At 42.3% G+C, this 25,897-nt stretch overlaps 1 protein-coding gene across 2 annotated transcripts in view; it reads left to right on the top strand.

Annotated features, from left to right (window-relative positions):
- PAG1 (phosphoprotein membrane anchor with glycosphingolipid microdomains 1) overlaps window positions 1-25,897 on the top strand; it is a 109,840-nt gene that overhangs the window by 50,803 nt on the left and 33,140 nt on the right. Inside the window, exons 1-2 of one of the 2 annotated variants that reach the window (XM_075023494.1) lie at window positions 14,755-14,882; window positions 17,381-17,445. The gene's annotated coding sequence lies outside the window, so the exon portion shown is untranslated. Of the gene's footprint in view, window positions 1-14,754; window positions 14,883-17,380; window positions 17,446-25,897 lie in introns of those variants that run through there. The other variant, XM_075023495.1, reaches the window with a different exon arrangement.

The raw sequence follows: 25,897 nt of genomic DNA, 5'->3' as shown, positions 1-25,897 counted from the left end.
TTCACTAAAAACCCCACATTTGACATTGTGATTTTCTTTCGTTCTTCACAGTTTTGACAGAATCTTTTTACTGAAAATGATGATGCCTCACATTTCAGCCTATTAAAAAGAAAATTACAACAGAGTCTAATACTTAGAAAGTCCAGTCTGCGCTTACATTTTTCATTATGTTTGACAACCTGTTTAGAAATTCTGTGTTTGTAAGTTCCAGCCCAGATATTCAGTAGGTCTCAATGAATATATTTATTGTGATTTGCAAATACTTTGTACTTAGGCTGTATTCTATCACCACAGGAACTTTTTTCTGCTGGACATTCAAATAATTATCTTTTATTCACATAAATACTTACACAAATATTTAACATTAACATTACATTAAATAATGTACTTACATTAACGTAATATATTGGCATTAAACTCAATACAAATGTAAAATGTTAATTGCATGTGCTTGAATAGTCTCACTGCAGCACTGTATTAGGTTAAGGATGCAGCCGGGTATCAGAGGGGAGCAGTGTTCCCAAAACTCCTTGACCTGGTTCACTGCAAGAAAGCAGTTAAAAGCCGATTGAGGAGATGAAAATATCTTTCACAGCTGTGGCAGCACAACATATGTTACTACTTTGTGTGAAAATGAGCAGAGACAATTTAAAGTCTGCATTTGGCCGATTAGTCTTATGGTGTCTTTTCTTTGACAATAAAGATGCCGTTGGCAAAACCTATCCAGAAAGGATGGAGTGGGTATTCCTGCAGAGACTGCCTAGTAGATTGGGATGCTTCTGGCATACAGATATTTGTAGCAGATGTTTCCAATTAACTGTAATAATTCTGAAAAATAAATGAACTTTCTTCAGGATCTCCTCTATGAATATTGATGTGGCAGTGGTCTCCTCAGCCTGGAAGGGCTCACAGTATCGGCACTCAGGATGGAAAGGATAAAAAATGGAAAAACAATGATTTGGCTCAAAAGCCAAAGCTCCAGGTCCTTGTATGGGGGGAGAATGAGGAGAGAACTTTTGTCTCGGTTTCTCTGTATTTCCTGGCTTTTCTCCTCCGGAGAGCCTTCCCTCGCGGTCAGCCCCAAGCGCCTGCCCAGGAAGGCAGCCTGGCTCCTGAGACCATGCCTGGGGATGGTGGCAGTGCCGCCGCCTGTCCACGATGCATCATGCCGGGGTGTTGTGGGCAGGAGAGACGATAGTTTCTGCAGGCCAGCGTGGACAGGTGTATTAAGCACCTAAGTGAGCTTAGTGCCAAAATTAAAGGATGTATTCTTTGGGTGCTGGTGCTTCTGAAGAGCGTTCTGTCTGTAGAGACTTGTCAGCTCCTCAAGCGTCCAGCAGCTCTCCACGTGGAGCTGCACGGTTTGCTTGGAAACATTTTCAATGACATATAGAGAGCTGAACTTGGTGTGGCTGTGCTGTGGGACTCCAGAGTAAGCGTGGAGGTTTCTGGTACGGATCTCGTCAGGGCCTCAGGACCCTTGTCTGCTGCCCGCAAGCAGATGGGAAGCTGTACTATTTAAAAAAAAAAAAAAAAAAAGTCAAAGAGTCTTTCTCAACTTGCATGCAATTTCATATGGCTTTATTTTAGCATAATTATATTTCTTGTCAAGTCCATATTGCTTTATTTTCTTCCTTATAGGTGTATTTATTTTCATACCTGTAGCTAAGTCTAAGTAGTTTTAATTTGAACTTGACGATATAAATATTTTTATTGGGGTTTTTTTTGGAGTGCAGCAGTATTTTTGCTGGTTCTATTTATTACTCTTTTCATAGCTTTGTTGGAAGACACATCTTTGCTCTGATTTCACCTAGTTCCTCCTACACTCTTAAACTCTTATGTTATAGTTTTAATTTTTCAGCTCATATGGTAGATTCCACTTTTTGGCAGTGGTTGCAAGCATCACTAGTGTCATTTCTTTGATTTTATTTTTGCTCCTTTCAAAAGCTGAAGCCATGAATGAGATTATTTGAACTTGGTATGCTCTGTTTCAAGACATGAGAGAATGTGAAAGCTTTGGCCTTGTGGTGTTCAGAAGCATTTACCAGGCAGAAGCTGGATCTCACTGCAGAAAGGGAACTGGTGCGAGGTTATCTTGAGATTTCTGAACTTTTGTTCCTGTGGAAAGATATTAAATCTTGTTTCAGGCCACTTTTTCCTAAACTATGTCTGGAAGGCTACTGGACAGAAAGCTCCAGCCTGGCGAATCTCAGGTGGCCATCCAGCCTAGCCACCAAGCACATTGGTCTCACTGCTTGTTGTTTTAGCACAGATACCCATCTAACCTGCTTATCTTGAGTTGCCTCTATCTTTCCAGAGGCTCAAAGGTCCATCTTTCTCCTTTCTAGCTGCCATACCCTCCTGCAGTGCTCCAGGTAGTGCGAGCCTGCAAGAAATGTTTCCACACTGACGATGGAGAAATGCTGGGCTGGTCCAATGGCTAGAATCAGGCATCCTCAAGCAACAAGGAGAGTGCTGCATCCTTATATATTTTCCACATTCAGCTCTCTGAAGCCTCCTCATCTGTAGCACTTGCGAGGTGTCCTGCGTGCAATGCTGCAGAGTCAAGGTCCCAATTTGGAGCAGGGACCAACCTAGCCATGGAGAAAAAACTTCCTGGCTGATGTTGCTGCCCCAATGGTATGGCTGTTAGCTGTAAAAGCCACCAGGAATTAATCTTCCCTTTCATTCCCGTTTATTGCTCCTGCCCTTTTATGAGACGAGGGTATTAGTGTGGTTGCAATGCAAACCCATTGTACGGGATCCTGCCTGCTGCTGTCCTTTGACACAAGCCTTCAGTTACTCCACACTTCTTCTTTTAGCTTCTAGAAACTCGACTTCACAAGCTGTAAAGGGTCCGTGTAATGTTTCTTTAGAGAAAGCCCAACTGACTGTGTATAATCTTAAGCCACTTCATTTTCCGGCACTTTACTTCACATTATCTGCTTTCAGTAGAGAAGTGCATGTTTAAGAGACAAAACCTTTAACACTACCAGATAGTTCCTTGCAAGGCCTTTTTAAGGGAATTGTTCGCAAAGCAAACTTTCTTGCTAGTTTTCACCATTTGGGAGTGTCTTTAATTTACCGCAGAGTCAGGAAAACACGGAAGATAAGCTCTCTGCAGTGATAGGAATCCTTCACGTTGCACGTGTGCAGCTCTGTTTTGTTTTCATGCATTCATCCACCCTTCGGACACTATTAATAAGAACATAAAATTATATGGAGTGGTAGGACTTTTGCTTTTGTCTTTTTTTACGTTAAGGCAGAATTGAGGATAGCAAGATGATGCTGAGTCAAAATAATCATGTCTGTAACTCTTTTAGGGCTAGCACCAAAATAAGAATGAGACATGACAAGGAGTCTTGAGCAAGTGGAAATGATAAAGCAGGAAACAAAAATGTGAAGGATAAATGATTCCTATGAACTCCGTCTGTATTGAAAAAGACTATGTCAAGAGCAGGGTTTAAATTTTTTTGGCTGCATGCTTGCACGGGACACAATGTAGTTAAAAGAATTCCTGTAGAAGCTTCATCCTAAGCAGGCAGATGTCTGGAGAAAGAAATTACTGAAACGGCCCTGCAAGCTCATGGCAGGTGAAGCAGTGGTGCTCCTGCACACTGGATCAGGTTCTGGGCTTTTCCACCTGCACAAAGCCAAAGCGTTTCTAATGATTTCAACAGAGCAGTATTACACAAGGGTATATAGGCAAAAATAGGATTTAAAGTGGCAAACACGATGGCAATACAATTTTCAGATTATTTGCAGTGGTTTTCCCCATCCATTTTAACCACTTCCTAGCTAAAGTGCAACAAGAACAAAGCCATGATCATTTGCAATGATTTTCTAGGCATTTTGAGAGATGCTCTTGCAGCGTAGCTGAAGTATTAATGTAGTGTTGCTTTGGCGTGCCTGGGGGATTTATGTTGTGTTGATTCAGTAATGAATCAAGAAGGCAATATCCAGTGCTGTGAGTGGTACTGCTAACGCTGTGAGAGTAGAGGGCTGGAGCAGCCAGCGGGGGAAGAACAGGGATGCGGCTGCAGCAAAGGGGTGGCTGAAGGACGGAAGCACAGAGCCAAAGTCGGAGGTGGTGGGGCACAGGTAACAGTGGTCCCTAACTGGTCTTGTCTTTCTGTCTGTTAACAGTGGGTTTGTACATGCAGTTATACTGGGTGGTAGATACGTACTTTATCTGGAGGCATAAATTCATCTGCTTATACTTTTATGCTCTCCCCCATGTTAAATATTGTTTTAAAAACCCCAAATAGCACTGGGAGTATTTTACTTTTTAAAAAAGAAGCTATTGGCAATTATAATATCAGTAAGAAACAACATGAAGGCCAAAGCATTTGTCACCTTCTGTGCTTACTGACAACATTAAATTCATGCAAAGAATGGCCTCCTATTTAAAAGAGCAAATGTCTAAAACGACTGCCTTACATATTCACATATTTGCATGGAGCTTTTCTTAGTCTTAAGCTCATGAAACACAACAATGGAGGTTTTTTGCTGGTGTGTTTTTTTTTTAAATCAGGATTGGAATTAATGGAAATTCTGAGCTAAAAAAAAACCCCAAAACTAAAACAAACTCAACACCCCCACCGAAAACCCCACCGAAAAAAGCAGCTTCATAGAGAGACGTGAGGAGATTTCTCAGAGTGTGTACAAGACCTTTAGTTTTTGAAGGCCTATCTGCCAGCCCACTTATGGCTCTGTTCTAATAGGATCTCTTGGAGAAGACCTGTATAGGGCTCATATTTCACATTCTTAATGTTGTTGGTTTAGTTTTGAGGGCGCTATACATGTGAGATAACCTGCCTTTATTTGAGTTTATTTTCTCTGTGTTCTATAAAATTAGGAAAATAAAAAAAATCGAGACCCACATTAGTTGGCCTGATTGGGATTATCAGCTGTAAAGTTTCCAGTGGCAGGGAATAAGAATTTGTTTCCCATGGCATGCTTTCCAAGCTGGTGTTCCTAGGAGATTTGTCTGAGAAAAGATTCAGGCTTTGACACCGTGACTTCTGGTGTCTAGTACAGAGAGGATGCTAACAGCCACCCTGAATATCTGGTTTTAAAAGTGATGGAAGAAGAGAAGTAATACTTTGTCTCTCCCCTCCTCAGACAGTAAAAGCAAAGGCAGGGGGGTTACAGTTACCATTTTTTGAACATTATTCCTGAAACACTTCAGAGGAGGTGAGGCTTTTCTAAACATATTGCGTGATTAATTTGTTTCCTCTGCCCCACTGATTTCAGATGAAATGTTTCTCCTGCTTGCACTGTGTAAGGCACACTCATCTCCCCGGCTGTACGGTGAGCAGCACTTTGCTGCCCAGATTCCCACAGCAGCGGCAAGTGATCTTGTCTGAAGTTAAGATGCTCTCCACCATCGCGGGGCTGTTACTGGTGTCTCAGAGCGGCAGTCAGGGTCTCCGTGGGGAGGTTCACAGCTGGCTGCAGCTGCTCTGATGCCTGCCTTCCTTGTGGGGGGAGAAATGCACATGAAAAAGGAGAAAAACTGTAATGAAATCCATTAATTACTGTTAGGAAGGAAGCAAGGTAGGGAAGATGAATTTTAGTAGAACAAAACCTATTTATACAAAGCCGCCTTCTGTGTCGCAGTAACTGACGGGTACAAACCAGGGTGACCTCTCTTCCCGTGCTGGATGGCAGGGCAGTGGAGGTGGAGAGCCCCCCCAGGCTTGCTCCCCACGCCGACACAGCACGGAGCACCCCAGGAACGCTTCCCGGCTGTGGCAGAGGTGCTGGCAGGAGTACTGCCCTGGCGGCTGCCCGGCCCCTGCTCTCTCTGCAGTCAAGGGAGGGGAGCTCTGTGAAAGCTAGGCTCTCGGTATGGGAGGGAAGGGGGGGTTGTATGCTTTGGATGGGGGGGAGCACATGGGGGCTGCTTTACTTGTTCATCTCCCCTCAGGCTTAACGGAAAATGTTTTTCTCACATCCCTGTCTGTCCATCTGGCTGCTTTGGTGTGGGAGAAAACACATGCTAAAGCCCATACAATTCCCATGGATTTAATGCAAATACTGAAGAAGAATTTCAGGATTTGGTTAAGTGTGAGGTTTTTTTCTAAAGGTAGGCTAATGTGATCCTCTGTGGTGTGCAATTACATCTTCTGGCAAAGCTTGCTTGATTAAGCAAATCCCATCTCTGATCTCTGTTCTAGGCTTTTATGCTAGCATCTCTCCCAGTTAAATAAGTTGGCGTAGGCAATACTCTTTACCAGCCTGTCCAGCATATTTTGTCCAGCACAGAGTCTGGAGGTGGTGAACAGGCTTCTGCTAACCCAGTGGCTGTCTCATTATGTAAAAATGACAGAGGTCATATTCAAAGATTAAAAAAAAATCTTGTCATCCACAAGTTATTGCAGGATTCCTTAAGCATCATGTTCAGTTCCCACTGGCAGAGTGGTTTAAAAGGTTATTTTCCAAAGACAGAGACATACAAATGTTCTGGGAATTCCTCCTTGTCCGGGCACTGGCCAGAGTGGTGATGCTCTGCGCTCTCTGTCCGTCAGTCTACTCCGACTGTCACCTCCCACACACGGGAGGAAGGTGGTAGGTGATGGCACACAACAGGAGGTAGCTGCAAATCTCATCCACTGAAATGAAGGCGTCATGGTAGACAAAAGCTTCTCGGACATGGTCTGTCTCACCAGCTTTGATTTGGCATCGCCTGCTTTGTTGAGCCGTGGTCCTGTAGAGGCTTACTTAATAGTTACAGGGTAAAGTCTCCATTGCAGATACCAGCTTTCATATATCAAAGGCTGGTGGAGTGGAAGTACGCTGAAGGCTGAGCCTTTGCTTTGCTGGCTGTGATTGATTCTCGATGCTTGAGACAGTTTTCATGATGTTGTTATTAGTTATCAAAAAAACCCCACAAACCTAAACCAACCACCTTCTGTCACAGCCGTACTGTGTGATCAGGCAAACCTTGAACAGATACTTCCAGAGCTTTCAGAGAGCTCACCTGGTGGTCAGACACCTCTGGCTTACTGGGCCACTTCACTCTCAGAAGTGTTCGTTGAAAGTATACTTGAAAATCAGGGCAGGGTCCAGTTTCTTGGCACCCTTGCATAAGCCTGGCTTTATCAGACACTTGCGAGAATTGCTCTTTTAAGTTTCCTTTTTAATTACTCTCTAAATTCTTTCAGTCCAGCCTTGTGGACTAGGTTTGGGTGAGGCTTTCAGACATGTGCCAAGCCATCGATGGCGAGTATGTCCAAGGGAGAACAAAGTATTGAAGGACAATAAAATATTAGATATAAAACCAGGTCTGATCTGTCACAGGTAGTGTGGAGTCCAGGAAAAAAGCATAAAATCCCAAGGCAACAGTAGCAGAAAGAAGCTGGAAATCCTTTCTCTTACTGATCTGTTATTCATCTGCTTCAGGAGCTCTATGAATTTGAGGTGCCGGCAGCTTCTTTAGGCTGTTTTTTTTTCTTTTATACCAGTAACAAAGGTCAAACTTCGGGCAGTATTGCTAGACTTCAGGCTAGTGCCATGTGAAGCAGGTGCATGGGCAGCCAGCTCTCTGCTCTGTCCTGTGGATACTTAGGAGAACAGCACAAACAGCCTTGGTCGCATTAAGAAATGTTTGACGTAATTAACCAACTTTATATTTAAGTTTTGAAGGGGATTAAAGTTGTTCATCTTGGTTTTCCTGCTTTTTAAACCAGTTTTCACTGTGAAAGATATTGTGATAATCAGAGAGACCAAGAACTGTTAGCTGACAGTCTACATCCCATTCTGTTTTTCCTGAAATGAATCTTCCAGTATTAAACACTATCTCAATTCACTGTGGTTAAATAGAAGTTTCTAAGAGTGGTTTCTTTTTCTTTTTTCTATGTTCCTTGTTTTATGAATAAATAAATGCTACAGACATCTTTAGCACTTTTTCAATACTTAAATGTGCTTCCAACAGTTTCTACAGAGCAGTAGGTCTGGTAAGAGGACTTGTATAGTTTGTGCAAATGCTTTTACAGAGAAAATTACATCTTAATAATTACTTATTGTATAATGCAATTTCCTGAATACACTTTCATCTGGTATGCTTTTCCTGAGTATGATGCCACCACTTCTGGCAGCAAAACCGGGATAATTCAGATAGGTCTGACAGGATCAGGACTCAGAAATGCAAGTCAGCTGTAGGAGGCAGGATGCAGAGCAGTCATAGCTGGTGATGAAGTAGTGACAAAGGTATCTTTCTTCTCAGCTGCTCTATCACAGCTTGTCAACAAATGACAGGAGGATGTCATTCTTTGTCTCTTGCATTTATAATCTCAAAATGAAATCCTCAAATCATAAATAAATTTATATCATCTGGTGGCTGTTTTGCCAATTAGCATGGTGTCGCCTCCATTTCCAGAACCTCTGCCCACTAGTATCCTATAATCTGACCAATTATTTTGAGCACACTTTAATCAGATTTGACCTTTTGTTAAAAAAACCCACATACTCCCTTGTGCATTTAGAGTTTAGCAATTTGATTTAGATAATCAGATATTGTCCATATATCCAAATAATTCAGGAGAGTTTCTTCTGGTTAGCTATGACAATATAGGGAAATGGATTTGCACGATTTTTTAACCAAATCTGAAAACATTTGAATGTCATGAGTCAGAAGGAGCTTTGACCTGAAATTTTATTAAGCAGTGGAAAATAGGAAAAGTGGGAGGATACAGGGAAGGGTTAAACAGAAAAGAAAATCCCTGGTTGTTGAAGAGTTTGCTCCTGTTAAATAGTCTAAAAAGCTCTTGTCATAGAATGGTTGGGCCTTATAAATGGGATAAACTTGAAAATTAGGAAGAGTGGAAAATGAAAACTCAGTAATGTGATTTCTTTCTTCGTTTTTAATAAAAATGAGCAAGCTGCAGGGAAGAATAAAAGGCAAGCTGAAGTTGAAGGAATCACATTTGTAGCCATCCATGTCCTAATGAGTAGCATTAGGAAACCATATGTAAGTATTTAGTCTTGACTGTAGCAGATTGAATATATGTGGTCTTGTCTAGATGAAGCAAGCCCAAATCTATCAAGTATTTGGGTGAAAAAACAGTTGGAAATTCTGGCTACTACAGATGGAAACCAAAGAGCCATGCTCAAATGCTTGATAAATACTGGAAGCAGATGAGGTGAAAGTTTCAGTTCTATTATCAGTGCTTGTATTGGGTTTGCATGGCAGGGTTTTGGTAGTGAGGGGCTACAGTGGTGGCTTCTGTGAGAAGCTGCTGGAGGCTTCCCCTATGTCTGACAGAGCCAATGCCAGTTGGCTCCAAGATGGACCTGCCGCTGGCTAAGGCAGAGCCCATCAGTGACAGTGGTGGTGGCTCTGGGAGAACAGAGTTAAGAAGGGAAAAAATAGTTGCTGGGACACAGAAACTGCAGCTGGAGAGAGGAGTGAGAACATGTGAGAGAAACAACCCTTGGTGCAGACCCCAAAGTCAGTGAAGAAGGAGAGGGACGAGATGCTCCAGGCGCTGGAGCAGAGATTCTCCTGCAGCCCCTGGGGAAGACCCTGGTGAGGCAGGCTGTCCCCCTGCAGCCCATGGAGGTCCACGGTGGAGCAGATCTCCACCTGCAGCCCATGGAGGACCCCACGCCAGGGCAGGTGGGTACCCGAAGGAGGCTGTGACCCCGTGGGAAGCCCACACTGGAGCAGGCTTCTGGCAGGACCTGCGGATCTGTGTGGAGAGAGGAGCCCACGGAGCAGGTTTTCTGGCAGGACTTATGACCCCGTGGCAGGGACCCACATGGAGCAGTGTGCTCCTGAAGGACTGCACCCCATGGAAGGGACCCACACTAGAGCAGTTCATGAAGAACTGCAGCCCGTGGGAAGGACCCACGTTGGAGAAGTTCACGGAGGACTGTCTCCTGTGGGAGGGACCCCACGCTGGAGCAGGGGAAGAGTGTAAGGACCCCTGCCCATGAGGAGGAAGGAGCAGCAGAGATAATGTGTGATGAACTGACCCCAACCCCCATTCCCCGTCCCCCCGCACCACTGGTGGGGGGTAGGTGGAGAATCCGGGAGTGAAGCTGTGCCCAGGAAGAAGGGAGGGGTGGGGGGAAGGTGTTTTGAGGTTTGGTTTTATTTCTCATTATCCTACTCTGCTTTGATTGGCAAAAAATTAAGTTAATTTTCCTGAAGTCGAGTCTATTTTGCCCATGATGGTAATTGCTGAGTGATCTCTCCCTGTCCTTACCTTGACCCATGAGCTTTCTGTTATATTTTCTCTCCCCTGTCCAGCTGAGGAAGGGAGTGACAGAGCAGCTTTGGTGGGCACCTGGCATCCAGCCAGGGTCAACCCACCACAGTGCTAATCAGACAGGTGGAAAGAGGAGAAATAAATTTGCAAATGACATCAGGTGTTCTTAAAAAAATGCTTCTCTGAATGTGTAGTAGTTCATAATTACTGTAATGCTGCAAACCAACTTCCATAAAAAAAAAAAGATTTAAGAAAATTATTTGCATTCTTATAATATAGAATATTAAACTTAGATTGTACTAGTAGACTTCAAATCTTTGTAAGGCTTTGACTTGTCTGCTCTAAGAAGGGGCTTTAGACACATGCTAGATATGCCAAATTAAAATCCCCATGGCCACAAGTCTTACGTAACTTGTATAGATGATGTATTCACCCGAGTTAGTCAAGAGCTTTTAGCAGAGAACAGACTGTAGACCCAAATGATCTGTGTCCAAGTAAAATACTTCAGTAAGATAGATAGCTCAAAATGAAATACAGCCCTCTTAGCAGTGGAGGCAGTCCAGCGTGTGCGTGTCTTCAGCATGCGCAGGAGAGATGCAAGTACTTCCCAGGACTGACAAGCTCCCAGCCAGAGCAAAAGGTGATGTTTGATTAATTGTAATTATGTGTTTAGTCCCTGGATCTCCTGTAGATGGAAAGAACGTGGTACATGCTGGCATTGGGCTCGGGCAGGTGGAAGGAACTGATGAGGTGCACATACCGATGCCATGCAGTACTGCAAATAAAACTGTCGCTGGAAGCAATGCTCTTAGAAAGTTAATGCAGGAAGGAATCGCAGTGACAAGTTTGACTGGAATAACTGTAATTAAGGGAAGTTAAGAATAAGCAATGTTATCAAATTGGTTTTCATCAATAGCTAATCCAAATTTAGCTAAGATCTCTAGGGTTAAGGGATGCAGGCTGAACACATCTGTCTTTGACTAGTTGAAGATTTGATGTAACACCTATTTAGAGAAGTAATTTACAAGTGTAACTGCTATCTGTATGGACAGAGATGTTCATAATTTGCTTAAAGATGTTTGCTTTATATTTGTAAAGATTGAATTTGATATCAAGTTATTAGATGGCTCTGACTAAGTCTCGGCATACTTCATTGCAGAAAGAAATTCTTGGTCTTGTGTTTTCTAAAAACTGAATGTTGTCTCCCTCTGTCTCTTAGCTGTAGATGTAAAGTGGGAGTGTGATTGTGTGTGTGTGTGTGTGTGTGTGTTGTAAAGGCCTGTGAGCAAACCAGATTTTTCAGAGTAGCAGCATGCTAAGAAATCTAATAATCCTTCTGCAACTCCAAAGACACATACTGCACCTTACTGTCCCTGCCAGAGTGCACACTGTGCTCCTTTCTCTTACATGTTTTTATGGAAAAGATATTCTCTGAAACTTCCATTCTATAGTTCCTTAATCCATTCCTCCACTGAATGACAAAACTTTTCTGCCACCTAAACTGCCCTGAGCAATATCTTTGTGGTTTTATACTCTTTGAGAGCTAGGGACATGTAAGATAGGGGTGAGGGACATTTCAGATGGATGGTGTACATCCAAAGATACTGGAAGTTAATGGAATTACTGTGGGGTTACACCAGTGAAAATGAGGTCATCTTCTATACTTTTAAAATAATTGTGAGAATAGCCTGAAAGTATTCCTTTTTCCTGTGACACTAAAAAATAATGGCTGGATCTTTACATGCCATAGATGTGGAAAAAAAAGACAATAAGGCCTTAAAAAAATCAAAATCAAATAGAATCACAAAGATCCAGAGAGAGAAGGATCTCCAAGGAAAATATCGATAAACTATGATGTCATATAAATCACATACAGGTAAATGATAAATCTCTATACATCTGCTGACCGATGTAAATACTATGGATTTACATTTTCACATTTGAGTTTGTGTACACTAAGTACAACCTGAGCCCTTAAGTAAAATCTAGAGGTGCAAAATTAGAGATGAAGTGAGATGGCACAGGCAGGCTGTAGTACTCTCTTCTACTCCAGACCCAAGATTTCCAAGAGAAGTAACCCTCATTAATGTTTTCAGCTACCTCCAAGCCAAAGTATACCATGTATTAGACATTTGCATTAGGCAGCCTATTGATGCTATGTTGCCAAACATTGCACAGTAAAAGAGGAAAATGGTACGAGAAGAGTAATGCTGAGGACCACTGTTCCTGTGGACTAGGAACTTTGGAGAAGCAGAAAAGGGAGGAGGAATAAAGCTGGCCTGGAGGACATTGCACTTGATTATACTTGACCTGTTTTGGTTGAAGTAATTCTGCTTGCCTCTAGCAACAAGCATTTCCTAATGTATTTTACCATTAGATGTTGCATCCTTTACTAGTTATTGAATGGTGTGTGTAGGCTGGCCTCCATGCCATTCTCATTTAGGGCACCTTTTTGACTAAATAACTGCCTCAGCACTTCTTTTTTAAAGGACAGAAGTATATGCGGTTTTGAGATTACTTCTGTAATTCTGCAGAGCAAAAAGAGATCATGTTTGAGATCAATCAGCTGTGATACTGACCCTGGAAGCTACTCTGAAATATGTTTTAGATATTTATGATGTTCTTTCAAAGAACATCTGATTTGGTTTATTGCCATGTAATTGTGGGGGTCTGCTGATATAAAGCAATCCTGATCCTGTTTAAGTCCCTTTGGCAAGATGCTTAAGACAAATAACTCGATCTTATTAATAGATAAAAGGAAAATGTTTCCACAAGAACTGTTATTAAAGAAAAAAATTAGAAGATGTGGTTGCTCATTTACAGCTCTCCCTTCCCAGCTTAATTTTGAGTACAAGATGCAGCATCTTACTGGGCTGTTACTATCTGCTGGCATTGCTGCTCAGTTCTCCTGAAAACGATGTTGGAATTTGGCCTCAGTGAAATGCTTTGAAACAAGTTATTTTCAAAAAATGTTTATAAATTCCCTCTAGAAATCTCCCTCTTATTTTGCTGTCTCATGTTACAAACTCATATGTGTTAATTTGGAAGTAGCCTATCTGTGATTGTTCATTACTCAAGATAACCCTTGCCAGTTGCCCCAAACTTTTAACAGGAAAAACGAGCCCCAAGAGCTGGGGCACCAGTGATAACTGCCTGGTCCTGATGATGATCCTCAAGCCTGACCTGGTAGGACCCGCTAAAAGGGTGCGATAGGGCCCCTGGGGGATTGCCAGCAAGTCGCCAATTAATACTGATTGCATGGGAAATTATTGTAATGCTGCGATGGTTCATCAGGGACCCGGAATGAGTTCGCAGCTGTGCTGCACCCTAGGGCTGCGCGTCCCTTGGTGTTTGATTCTAGAAGAAAATGCATTGTTGCTTACCACTCTGTTCAGTTGCAGTGTTTTAAGATCTGAACTATAATTAATGTGGAGGAATGTGAAACAGCTACCATCTATCGTGGAGCTTGGCTTGGGAATATTTGAGTTAAACTGTAAAATTCCAATTGGTTTCAGCAGGGATCATCACTGACTCCTCTGGAGCCGGGCCAGATCACTTCTTGTTTTCTCATAGGAAAGAAAACATTGCTGAAGTTATGCGAAATGTGTGCAACATGCGCATGATAGTCCTTTCAAAACAAGAAAAATACAGACATCTGATTTTAAAAGGGCTTTCTTCTTTGCCTCTCCAATTTCCAAGGGGAGCTTTGTAGAAAATGGGGATTTAAGATGCTGCCGTCTTCCCCTCTTCCTAGTGACAGCTGTAAACATCTGCTGAGGATGTCATTCATTGTCTCATCCTACAGTCGCCTGTTAAGATCGTGAAGCATCGTGCCCCCTTGAAAATTAAACTGGTAATGCCGTGGGGAGAGAGGAACCGCCAGCGTGCTCAGAGGCTCTCCGGAGTGTGGTTTCCGAGCGGTGCAAGAGCAGCTGCAGCATGCGTGCTCCGTCCCAGGGATAACGCCTCGGCAGGGAGGGGAGCTTTCCCAGCCAGTTTGGGAAGGCGGGCGGTGGCAGGTGGGGTGTGTAACGCACGCTGCTGTGTCATCGCGCTGCGATTTCGCCTCTCCGTCCTTCTCTCGAAAAGGCAGACAAGGCTTCAAGTCATAAATTGCGTTTCATGTAACTCCTCCCCTATTTCGGCTGCTTGCTCACGCAGCCACCCACGGCTCTGAAACAAAAATGTGCGAAGCAAGGCAGGGAGCGCTCTCACCAGTGCAGATTTCACCTCCCCTCGCGGTGCCGGGGTGCCCGTCCTGCGCCGACACCGTCTTACTCCTCCCGAACGTGGCAAAGCTTTGGCTAATCACAAATACATAAGCATTTTTCTCCCATCCGTTCTCCTCAGCCTGTACTCCAAGAAGAAGGGGGGGGGGGGGAAAAGTGCGGGGCTGTACATGAGCGTGTCTTTGTGCCACTGTTCGTTCAGCGGGCTGACAGAGGCGGCATTGTTCGCGGGCTGTGGCCGGCTTGGCAGCCAGAGAAGGTGGGGATCTGCGCCGCGCATACCGAATCGGCAAGCGGCCGAGGACAGGGGTCGAGAAACTCCTAGAGCTGCGTTAACAACAAGAGGGAGTTTCATAGCACCTCGCTAATAGTTTCTGCTGGTGTCTTCCACACAATGCAAATGGGATCCAGCACAAGGAGTCCTGGTTAATCGAAGGTAAGGCTTTTATCTTTATAGTAGCATGGTAGCGATTGCTGCTGTTTGGTTATTAATTAAAATATGGGTAATACAACTGCAGGAGAAGTTGTGAAGTCTGCCGTACTCCTTAGGAGAATGAAGCTTCATGGTGGCATCATGCTGCAGCTGAGGGTTATTGAAGTTTGTCTGTTCCCCTTTATGCAGGCTTAGGTTGCTTTACCAGTAATGAGAAAATCTGTATGTGTTCCCATCAGAAGAAGAAAAGACCGCTTAGTCTCCTTCTCCAGCTTTCTTACTTTTTAAGCCAGAAGCTACTATGTATATGCAATATTAAATGGATTTTGCTACATTAGCATATAGCCATTAGGCAAGGCAAATACTTCTTCCTATTACCAGAGACAGTTCCTCACTCCTGCAGGTACTCCCTGGGGTAGAAAATACCCTGTACAGTGGTAAAAAAATAAACATTTGTTCCACATACCTCAGCAGAAAGAAAAATTGGTGTTGTATTTAATTTTTTTAGCCTCTTTGTAATAACTAAGATTACACAGATTGTGCTAAACAGATTTTATGTTTCTGTGTAGATATTTCTCCTGTGTTCTTACTGCTTCAATGATATTTTTAATAGGTTTTAAATTACTGTTATTTGTCTAGTTTTAAAGTAAAGGTAGATTTTGTCTGAGCACTTCTCCAGGTCTTCTGCTGTTCTTATTGCTGTCTGTCCCTTGTAATTGTTAACTATATTTTTGAGAGTGTGTACTGCTATTTGTGGATGATAACAAACGTGGTCCTAAAAGTGCATGCCTTGGAGCTGCGTCAATTGTTCATTTTGTGTGCCCAGGATGATATGCTTTTGGGGTGAATGGGCTCAGCTGCAGTGGGGACCCCCCAACACAGCTCCAGATCTGGAGCTCTTAATGTCACAAGCAGTGTTTGAAAGATATTGGAGGATTTTGGTGGTTTTTTTTCTAAGGGGTGATAAAAAGAGGAGAGTGTCATTTATGTGCTGAAGGGCCTTACTTTCTTCTGCCAGTGCACTGTTCGCTGCGTGTAATTCAGGAGAACACAGCTCATACCTCCTGTTTTCCCGATGGCACGTAGCAGCCCCAGAGGACACACACTGCTTTTGTGCTCCCGTTTGGTTTTAATCTTTAGGGAGCAACTGTTTCAAAGAATAAACACATTGCCTTGCAGGAGGAACTCCGGAAAACATCCTGCTAGTGACAGCGGCAGCCGCTGCCCATCACGCTGGACGTCCCTCTGCCAAAACCGGCAGGGCTTTGCTCGCCGGCCAGCCAAAGGCTGGGAGCTGCAAGCTGTGTAACTGCGAGGATGGCTGAAGGAAATAACAGTTAAAAGTGTTAATTAAAACTGCAAGGCTGCTAACTACTTGTTCAAAACGCGGTATCTGGGTTTATCCTGGCCCTCAGCCCAGGGATTTGCGGCATCTCCTTTGTGCGGCAGCGTCCACCCCACTAACCTGCACTCAGCCCCCCAGGCTTCTCGGCGGTGGGGCTGCATTGGGCACTGGGTGGGCAGGTAACAGCGTGTTCTCTCCCTCCACCCAGGCGTTCCCCGTGCACCCGTCCTCGCTGAGGGAGAGGGAAACTGCAGGCTCCAGCTTGGGGGAGCCGGGTCCCCACTCCCCAGCCCCCTCAGCCGGGCAGCGGGGCTGGAGGGATGCTGCTGGACCCTGCATCCTGCCATTCAGACATCAGCATTTTAACGATGCCCTTCTTATCAGGGAGACATGTTCCAGACAGCACCTGCTACAGTAAAGAAGGACATTTTAAAGTAATAAGCGTATTTAGAATATTTTTTTTTTGTCTATCAAATGAGAGCTATTTATGGTCATTACCTCCATGAGAGAAAGAAGTGAGACCCTAGGTCAGATTCTGTGTCTTTCAATGATTTTCTTGCGCTTGTCAGGGACCAGCAAGTGTGGAAATCCCAAATCTGAGCTTGTCTGCACAAGCAAAAAATTGGAACCAGAATAATTAAAAGGGTTGCAATTCACAACCGGTTTTCAGTGCATGCTGTACTAAAGGCAATCGTATCAGGAAATAAAAATACATGTGGGTAAATGCAGTTCTAGGTTAAATCAAAATTGGTAATTTATTATTATGAACACACTGCCTTATACTGGTGTACAGCCTGTTACTTTACTTTTACTGCTGTGTTTTAACTGGTAAACATTTACAAAGTTTCATTTGTTGTTAATTTAAAAAAGTGGAGGAAATATGTCTCCCACACATAAAATAATCCTGCTTAAAGTTCATTTACTAAATGCAGCATGCCTCATTTATACAGCGACTTTTATAACCCATTTCCTCCAGAGTATACGACACTAAGCAGACAGGGTCAATTTAAAATAAATAGCTTTTGCTTACACAGTCAACTTTTATCTATTGTATATGTTTCTGTAAACAAAAAGATGCAGCAGAGTTTGTGATGGACGTAAGCACAGGCAGAGCCTTTGCAGTAACTTCTTAACCAGCATTTCATCATTTTTTCAGCACAGAAGCTTTTGCTTCCTCACTGAGAGAGCCTGTATGAAGACCTGCGTGGATGGTGTTGTAAGGTAAGGAATACACCCACTGGGTTTTTTAAGTTCTTCTTCCTAATTTTGCATTGCTATGGAGTTGCCATCTGAGAAGTTGCTTCACTCTGCACCTGATTTCTTCTCAGAAGGACTTGCATATGGTGGTCCTTCACTGTTCAGTAGTAACAAACATGTGAGCAAAACTGTTTACTGTGTGGATGATAATGTCTTAAATGTGATGTTGAATTTCACTTTTGTGTGAAGTTTTACATGTGTACTCTTTCTCTCCCATGAGTCTCAAACAGTCCCTGTGGGGAACTGGGCACACTGCATGTTCAGTGCACCTCTTGGTGCAGCAGGTCCCTGTGCAGCATCACTTGCAGTATTTTATTCAACTTTGAAGTGCTACATTAAAACAGGAGAGTCCGTTGTGTTTTCTACTTCCCAGAAATGCCACCACTTTGTGGCCTTCCCCTGCCAGCTTTAGTGTCACCTTTCCTTCTCAACTTCTCTTTTCTCCTGCTGGGTAGCAGCCTCCATCATCTCTGCACCCCTTCAGACACAGCGCGCTCGAGGCTTTTATCCGCAGGCTGATGATCAGCAAGCAGCATCATTCTTACCTCCTCTCCCAGGACCTACATCTGTCGTGGTTTACTCTACCTCACGCACCGAGTGAACCAATAAACGGTCAATAAATGAAGAATCTATTTGAAACATGGTAACTGGAAATGGTGTAACTCTTTCGATTTAGGGTCCTAAAAGACAGGCTTTCATGCAGCGCTAGGCAGATTACACAGCCTGCATGGATATTACAAAATCCAGCAGTGTTAGTATAGTATAGCTGTGCTGCTTGTTTGCTTAATCTGCTTGTTTAGATACACCCAGAATATTCATCTTAATCATCTGTTTCCGCTGCATAGTAGGTACAGGAGGAAATACCACAGAGAGCCCTGTCACTAGGAAAACGCATCATTTGAATGTGCAATGTAAATATTTTAACTAACCAAATGTAAACACTGTTTTGCCTTAAGGATGGGAAAAGACTGTCACAGTCAAAAACAAGCTGACATAAGAGTGACCCTGTATAGATGAGATACAAAATTGCATTCACACATTTTGGTAATCAAAACAGAGCCCTTAATGAATTGCCTAGTGTGAAAGGAATTACAAACACAAATGTGCCTGACACAAGATGATCGGAAGTCACTGCTGCATTAACGTTAGAAGGAAGGACTTTCAGGATTCATGGGGATCCAAGGTCCATGGGAGGGATGGTGTGAGATGAGAGAGATGAGATGATGAGAGATGTGAGATGGTGAGAGCTAGAGAGAGGCTGGAGACCCTGCATGACAATCTAAACTGTAAGTATGCTCTGAACATCCATGCTCCTCCACGCCTCTGGCTATGACTTGTGCTCACCATGCCAGGACAGTTAATTCAGAAGTTTCCAAGGGTTAGAAGATGGTAGAAGCAACAAAGATACTAGATACAGCAAGAAACACCTTATTTCATTCACAGATGTGCTGTGGGTTTTTCAGCTGGTGGATTCAAAGGAAAGCAGAATTCTTAGGGAGCTCAGAGCGGTTGCTCATTAGCTCTGCCTATACTGGCTTCATAAGTGCCTGAAGAATTATGGTCAAGTGGTACTTGACAAAAAACAAACATGGGGTTTAACTTCTGGTGCTGAATATGGTCCCGAAAAATAGTGCTATAGGATAGGATACAGAGTCCTCCAGATACCACTTGACTTTATCATGCAGTAGATGCTAAGAAGTAGAGATCCTAAGTGGTCTTTGGGTGTTCATCAGATTGCTAAGCAGAAGAAACATCTGGAGACTACTTCATTGGCTATGTGTTCTAGCCCGTGGATTGTTAACATCAGAAGAGGAAGAAATGACACAGAAGATTTGACTAGACTCCATGGATTGCGAGAAACTAGTTAGATCTTATTTCTGTAGGCAGAGGTCGATGTAAATGCCCAAGTAAGCTTTCATTACTGGAATAGCTGGGGGATTTTTTAAAGTTGATTTTTGCTTGTATTACCAACAATAGGTAATATATTAACATCTGCCTCACATTTGCTATTTCTTTGTTCTAACAGCTGGAAATTTACATTTACACATAGGCCTCAGAGCTAAAAATGTCATTCTCTAGGTTAAAAACCCATACTGATTTTTGTCATTCTCCTTGTTAGGAAAGGAGAACTGGAAACACAGGAAAAAGGCAAATGGGAAGGGTAGCCCCTGGATGATAAATGCTTTCAGCTGGAGCACAGATTAATCATATATAGCATAGCCTAAGAGTGTCATTGTCTGCCATTACTACAGCAATTTAGCTGTAGCCAAATAAGCAAATCTATTAAGAGTAAAAATTATCCAAAGAAAGTAAAAGAAACCAAATACTTAAATCATCAGTGAAGAGAAAAATACAATAGAATTTTTTTTCAGTATAGAGGAAATTAAGAGCCTTTTTTGTGTAGATGAGAAGTGTTTTGCATAGATGAGAATAACTTTGATGTTATCCTTGAATAAAACTTCTGTTGCTATAAAATCAATCATTTTATACAATAACTTCATGTAACTATTCTCTCGAACATAGGTAATCCAAATCTTGTTTACCTCCCAGACAGATGTATCAATTTTCATGGGAAAGTATGAATACATTCAAAAGTAAGAACTTCATTTTTTCCCTTTAGGAGCAGGAAGCTCATATGCTTTTGCTGAAGTGCTGTATTGTGCCCCTCCCCCCCCAAAAAAAAAATCTAAAATGGCTTGTTTTAACACAGGGAAAAAAGGTAGGAACAGATTACTTTGTGCTGCTGAATTCATCACGTTGTTTTTTCTAAATGAAAATAGCATTACTTGAAGAAGGGTTTTAGATGGCTGATGAGAGAGAGGGAGTTTAAGAGGAGGGAAGAGAAGTGCAGTTGAAAAATGTTTGGAATGACAGTGTAAACTTCAGGGAGGAAGGGAATTAGATAAAAGAATCTGTGAGAGTGGGAATAATAATATGAAGGGGAACAGACTGTGCTGGTGAGATCTTTTGGCCTTGGGTTTGAAAAGAATTCAGAATATGATCTGCAGTCTCTGTCTTTGGGAGGGGGAATGGGAGTTTTTCCATTTACGGTAAAGTGGAGTCATAATGTCATTGCCCCAGCTGTTAAAATATTTTAAAATCTACTTCAAACTGGTTATTTATTGCAGTGTTAAAGTATAGACTGTTGTGGTCAGGAGAAAGAGAGAAATGGGAATTGATCCCAAAAAGTGGGGTGAAAGTATAATTTATGCTTCCCTGAGAGGGAATGGGACAGCTAGTCCAGTCTGGCTCATTCTCACTGGTTTTTAGGAAGCCTTTTTGCATATAGATGTAAGTGAACAAATCTCAAGGTTCAAATCTACAAGGGGAACTTGGAAGCTTCCATCAAAGCCACGGATAAATAGGGTGCATATTTTGCGTCCCAAAGTGCCACCTGAGGGTGACTTTGCAAAGCACGTGGGGACCATGGCATCCCAAGCATCTCTGGCATACACTTGAGAACTGACTTGTGTAAAGAAGTGTTTCTGCAGAAGGTGGATGGTCTACACGGGAGCTCCCATGCCCACAGCTGCTTCAGAAGCCACTTTTTCATTGCGGTACAGAGTAGTCTGTGATCTTTGCCTGCTTAGTCATTTCTATGTAACACAGTCTTCAAATTCATATCTACATATCACCTATTCCAGATGAACAGCAATAACTTTCAGTGTTAGGTACATCTCTCTGTGAGATGAATTTATACTTGCACTGTCGTAGACTGTCAGTAGCCTTAGACAATCCGCTCTCATCAGACTAACTTGGTTTCTTAGTTCTGCTCTTGTGGCACAGCCAATTCCATTTCAGTGTATGTCAATTAAGGAGAGTATGCTCTAGTAATATTTTACATTTACACAGCACCTCTCATCCCAGAGCACTTTATAAATCATATATATTCAACACCACTGACCTTTTGCAGGCCCTTGAGCACAGGAGAGCAACCGTTTTACAAAAGCAATACAAACCATAGGAATTTTTTTTCTATAATACTGGGGGGAACCCATTTATTACGGAATGAATTACATGTTCGCTAAGCTACAGCTTCAGTTTTTAAAGACCTTCATTGAAAATTTCCTGAAGATAAGGTGCACGATCCTACAATTTGTATACACCATGAACAAAGATAATCCATCTTTCCAAGACTGGACCCCTGGAAACATTTCACTCTTGCCTCTAAATGAACATAAAAGTATCACTACCTCTATACCCGGGCTGTCATTTTATCTGTAAATTGTCACCTCTTCCTGCAGGATCTGCCCAAAATACTATAGTCTGCATTCCTCCTCAGCTGCTGAGGATCCTCCCATCTCAGTGTGAGAGGTACAGCAAAATAAATACATCAGAAAGCCTATTTAATTGCTTTTAAGGGATTCAGATGTAACTGATCTTCTTGGGGTATCAAGCTGAAGAAATTCAGTGTGGCTGTGCATTGGGCCAGCATATGCAGAGGAGAGATGAGCAAGCCCAAAGGGACAAAGAGGAGGAGGATGGCGATGAATTAATGTTCCTGGCATTCACTGCCCCTTCCCATAAACATGAAGAGGACATTCCGAAGCCTGCTGAGGTCAGTTAGTGTCTGTCCCTGCAGCACTGGAGCCATGAGGAATGGCAGTGGTCAGTGAGGGAGCGTGTGAGGTCCTCTGTCTGCCGGGGCATCCTTCTTGTGATGGGCAGAGGCTCAGCTGATGTGCAGGACTACCTTGGCAGGGTCAGATTCCCTCTACTTTAAGAAAAAACTCCAAGGGAGCTGCTTTCCTTATTTTTAAAGAAGAAAATAGATATACAGCCTGTCCTAGTACGGTATTTGCCAAACCAGCCATTCTGGAGCTTAATTTGGGCCTCATTTAATCCGCTGTTTTAAACAGAAGGACAGCAACATTTCTATTTTAGTTGTACAATTCAGCAAATGGATTACAAAACTGTAGTTAGCTATGAATGCCATGGATGGTAACTCAGTTAATAGTAGATTAAAAGAATCTTTAGGTTTTCAGTGTATTGTTTTACCATTTATCTCTCTTCTTAGTTTGTCTGGGTTTAATGTAGTTTATTCCATTTAGGACCATTACTGAGACAAACTCCATTAAAGCAGGCATTATAGTCCTTGTTTTGATTAGCACTTAAGGCCACTGGATAATGATGCTTAAAAAAATAATCTCGTATTTCTCTCATGGTCATTAGCACTGTGATCACCACCAACATTCCTACGACAGTGTAAATCTTTTATTTTTTTCCTTCTAAATCCCAGAGCCAATTGTGAATGCCTTTAATATGGTCTGTGACATTTGAACTGTAATGTTTACCTCAAAAATAACAGTTCTTGCTCTTTCAGTGCTCATACTTGCAAGAAATTGGATCTTTGTATGTAAGACTTGTGGTCAAAATCTATCATTACTAGCTAATATTTTGCAAAGCTATTTTATTGGGGTGATTCTCATTCATTTTATTTTGTGGTGAGGCTTTCTAGACATTCAGGTATGTACATGTTCTTCTCAGACAACACCCTGACCAGAGAAAGACATTTGCATCACTCCTACCAAGACAGTGACCAGTATAGGACCATTTCAGTCTTGGACTGATACAGGCAATTAAAATAATTTCCTCACATCATGTTTAAAGCAGTGACATGTAATTCTAGGACAAAGCCTCTCAGCACCTCTTTCCGACACTCGTCTGCACTCAGAGGATGAGCAGCTGCTATTACATGCTAATGTCTTTTAAGGGTGAATGGCCATTTTAGGACATGTTATTAACTCTGTGCAAATGGGTGCATTTTCCATTCTAGTGTACAGAGTTGACCTCACATGCTGTTCCCTTTACAGGTTTTAGTTTTGTTAACCAAAAAGAAAAACAAGAAAAAATATGAGTTCGATGAGTCAGGCTTGGCATCTTGAAGGATGGGGAATGTTCATCTGTAATTGCACTCTCTAGCTGTAGGGACAAGACCCCTCACCTTACAGGCATGTGAAGTTGCAGGTCCCTAAGGACAGAAGGCTAGCCAGGACAATTAACATTTCTAATAACACAGCCACCTTATTTTACCATTATTGCTGCATTTTACCTACTGTAGATGAACACTGGTGTACCTGAAAAGAGGCATTCACCCTAGTCTTCATCCTTTATTCTTACAGACCAAAATTTCCCTGTGTTTTCACTAACTTGCCAGCTTCAGGTGCGAGAGCCTAGTGGTCTCCTGAGGTGCTTTCAGCTGCTCATCAAAGGCTCAGAGCAGGCTGAACGTTTGTTTTCATGAACATATTTCTATATAGAGATAAAAATTGTCACTTTTTTCTTCCTCTCTTCCTCCTGAAGAGGAAAAAAATATGTGCATAAAAAAAATATAGCATTTGGAGCTTTATCATAGACTTGTTTTGGCTTATGACTCTGCCGAATTATTAGTGACAGTCTGTTTCTGGTTGTGGCCATGATCCCCTGGCCCCTGCTTTGAAGTGTAGGGGACTTACAGGGGCTGATGAGTGGCCAGGAGTGCCAGATTTACAAAATATTAATTTTTGTGGGACTGTTTCATGATTCTCCAAACCTTCTGAGCACAGAAGCCCTTTTTGCCCTTTTATCATATTGCAGCCCAAGCCACCTAACCCATACTCCTTTGATTTAGGTGGTTTTTGATGAATTTTCCTCACTAGAGCATCCAGTTCTGCTCTATTTCTACTATTTGTTTGGTCTAGCCTTGCTCAGAATAGATAACTAATGCAGTAGTTAAAATACCATCATGTTAATGCTCTTTACCAGGGATGGAAACTGGCTTGTCTCGGAAGCAGTGACACATGAACCAGGCTGAAGAATGAACTTCAGCATGGCAAAACCCTGTATTTAGCATTCAGCCAGTCACCACACTAACTTGATTTTTCCTGTTATTATTTTTACCTAGATGGTTGCTGCAGTTAAATTAAAAGGCATATCCCAATTTCTAAAAAACAGAAGAGAACCAGATCTCTGGAAGATATTACCTTAATAAACCCCATTTTAAAAATATGTAAATCCTCACTTGTGAATTCCTGATAAACACAGAATAAATTCCTACAGTTCAAGATTTCTCCTTATTTATTTAATTTATATGCCACTATAACTGTGAATGAAGCTTTACAAAACCACAGGGACACAATCTTTGCCCTAAAGAGATTGTAGCTGAAGTTAGACACAACATAGAACCAATGGCTTCAATAGACAAAGCAGGATTACATCAAATAAAAATGGTTCATATTGTGTATGTTGCATACGTTGTAAGCTTGTGATAATACAATTATTTGGAAAAGACCTGTTTGTCACCCCTGAATGTGGTGATTAATAACAAAGCTCTGGAATAAAGCCATCATTAGTGTTTGCTGGTTTAAACCAGAAAACCTGAGATACTAATAATTAATCATTGCTTTCCTAAGGGCAATTTAATTGAAGAGCTGGATTTAATAGAGGATATACTCAGTGGCATATTTGACTTTCTAGATGCTGTGGCCTCCAAGGACCTTCACTCTGTTTTTAGACTCTTCTAGACTAATGATATTGCTTTCCTTGCTTGTTTTATTGCATGATGAAGGTAGAGCCTCTTGGAGGCTCTAACAGGACTTCCACACTTTCTTCACCCTTCATTTTGGGTACACAGCAGATAATAAGATCTCTCTGAATTTTAAGTAAAGGAGTGTCTTACTCCATACATGTAGAGCTCTTTTTCTACTATTTAGTTACAGGTACCTGTGTAATATTTTGTTTCTGGGAGTAAGCCATAATTGTTCAGTACATCATTGTTTGAGAGTTCCTCAGCAGAAGAGGCTACCATCCTCATGTAAATACTGCTTGTACGTGTACCAAATCCTCAGGCTTTATTTTGACATTTGAATATCTAGACCTTTTGTTTAACAGGACTTTGGATAACGAACTGAGGTTTGGCTGCTATTTCCAGAGCTCTGCTAGTACAGAACTCATCTGCTCTGTGGAAGAGAGGAGCAGGTAACACACCAGCGGTGGGGACAGCGTGGGCTGGGCGAGGGGCATGGGGCTGGAAACCGCCCCACCTTTTCAGCCCCTTCAGTGGGCGAGGGTTGGGGTTTTTTTCCCAAGCAATTTGCTCAGATAGAAAAGGGGGTTAGTGTACCTGCTCACCTACCTCACAGGATTCTGGTGTGGCTAATTAGTCAATATTTGAACAGCTCTGTGAAAACGCTTCAGAAGTGCCAATTATGAATTATAATTATCTTGTGAATATGATTGGGAGTCCACGTTTGCATGTTAATTCAGGCCATGGGAGTAAGCCTTTCAAATAAAGGCTCTTATTTAAATGCCTTATCTATTCCTTATCTCTTGTTGTGTGGGTTTTTTTAAGGATGATGAGAAACATCAGACCAGGTCTGACTGTTTTTAATAATGAGCTATGTAGTTAGTCACAGTAGGTAAATTTACAAACCAAGCA

The sequence above is a fragment of the Buteo buteo genome, chromosome 3 (assembly GCF_964188355.1).
Source record: "Buteo buteo chromosome 3, bButBut1.hap1.1, whole genome shotgun sequence".
Classification (NCBI taxonomy): domain Eukaryota; kingdom Metazoa; phylum Chordata; class Aves; order Accipitriformes; family Accipitridae; genus Buteo; species Buteo buteo.
Note: the sequence above shows the minus strand (reverse complement) of the source record. Positions and strands in the feature narration are given on the sequence as shown.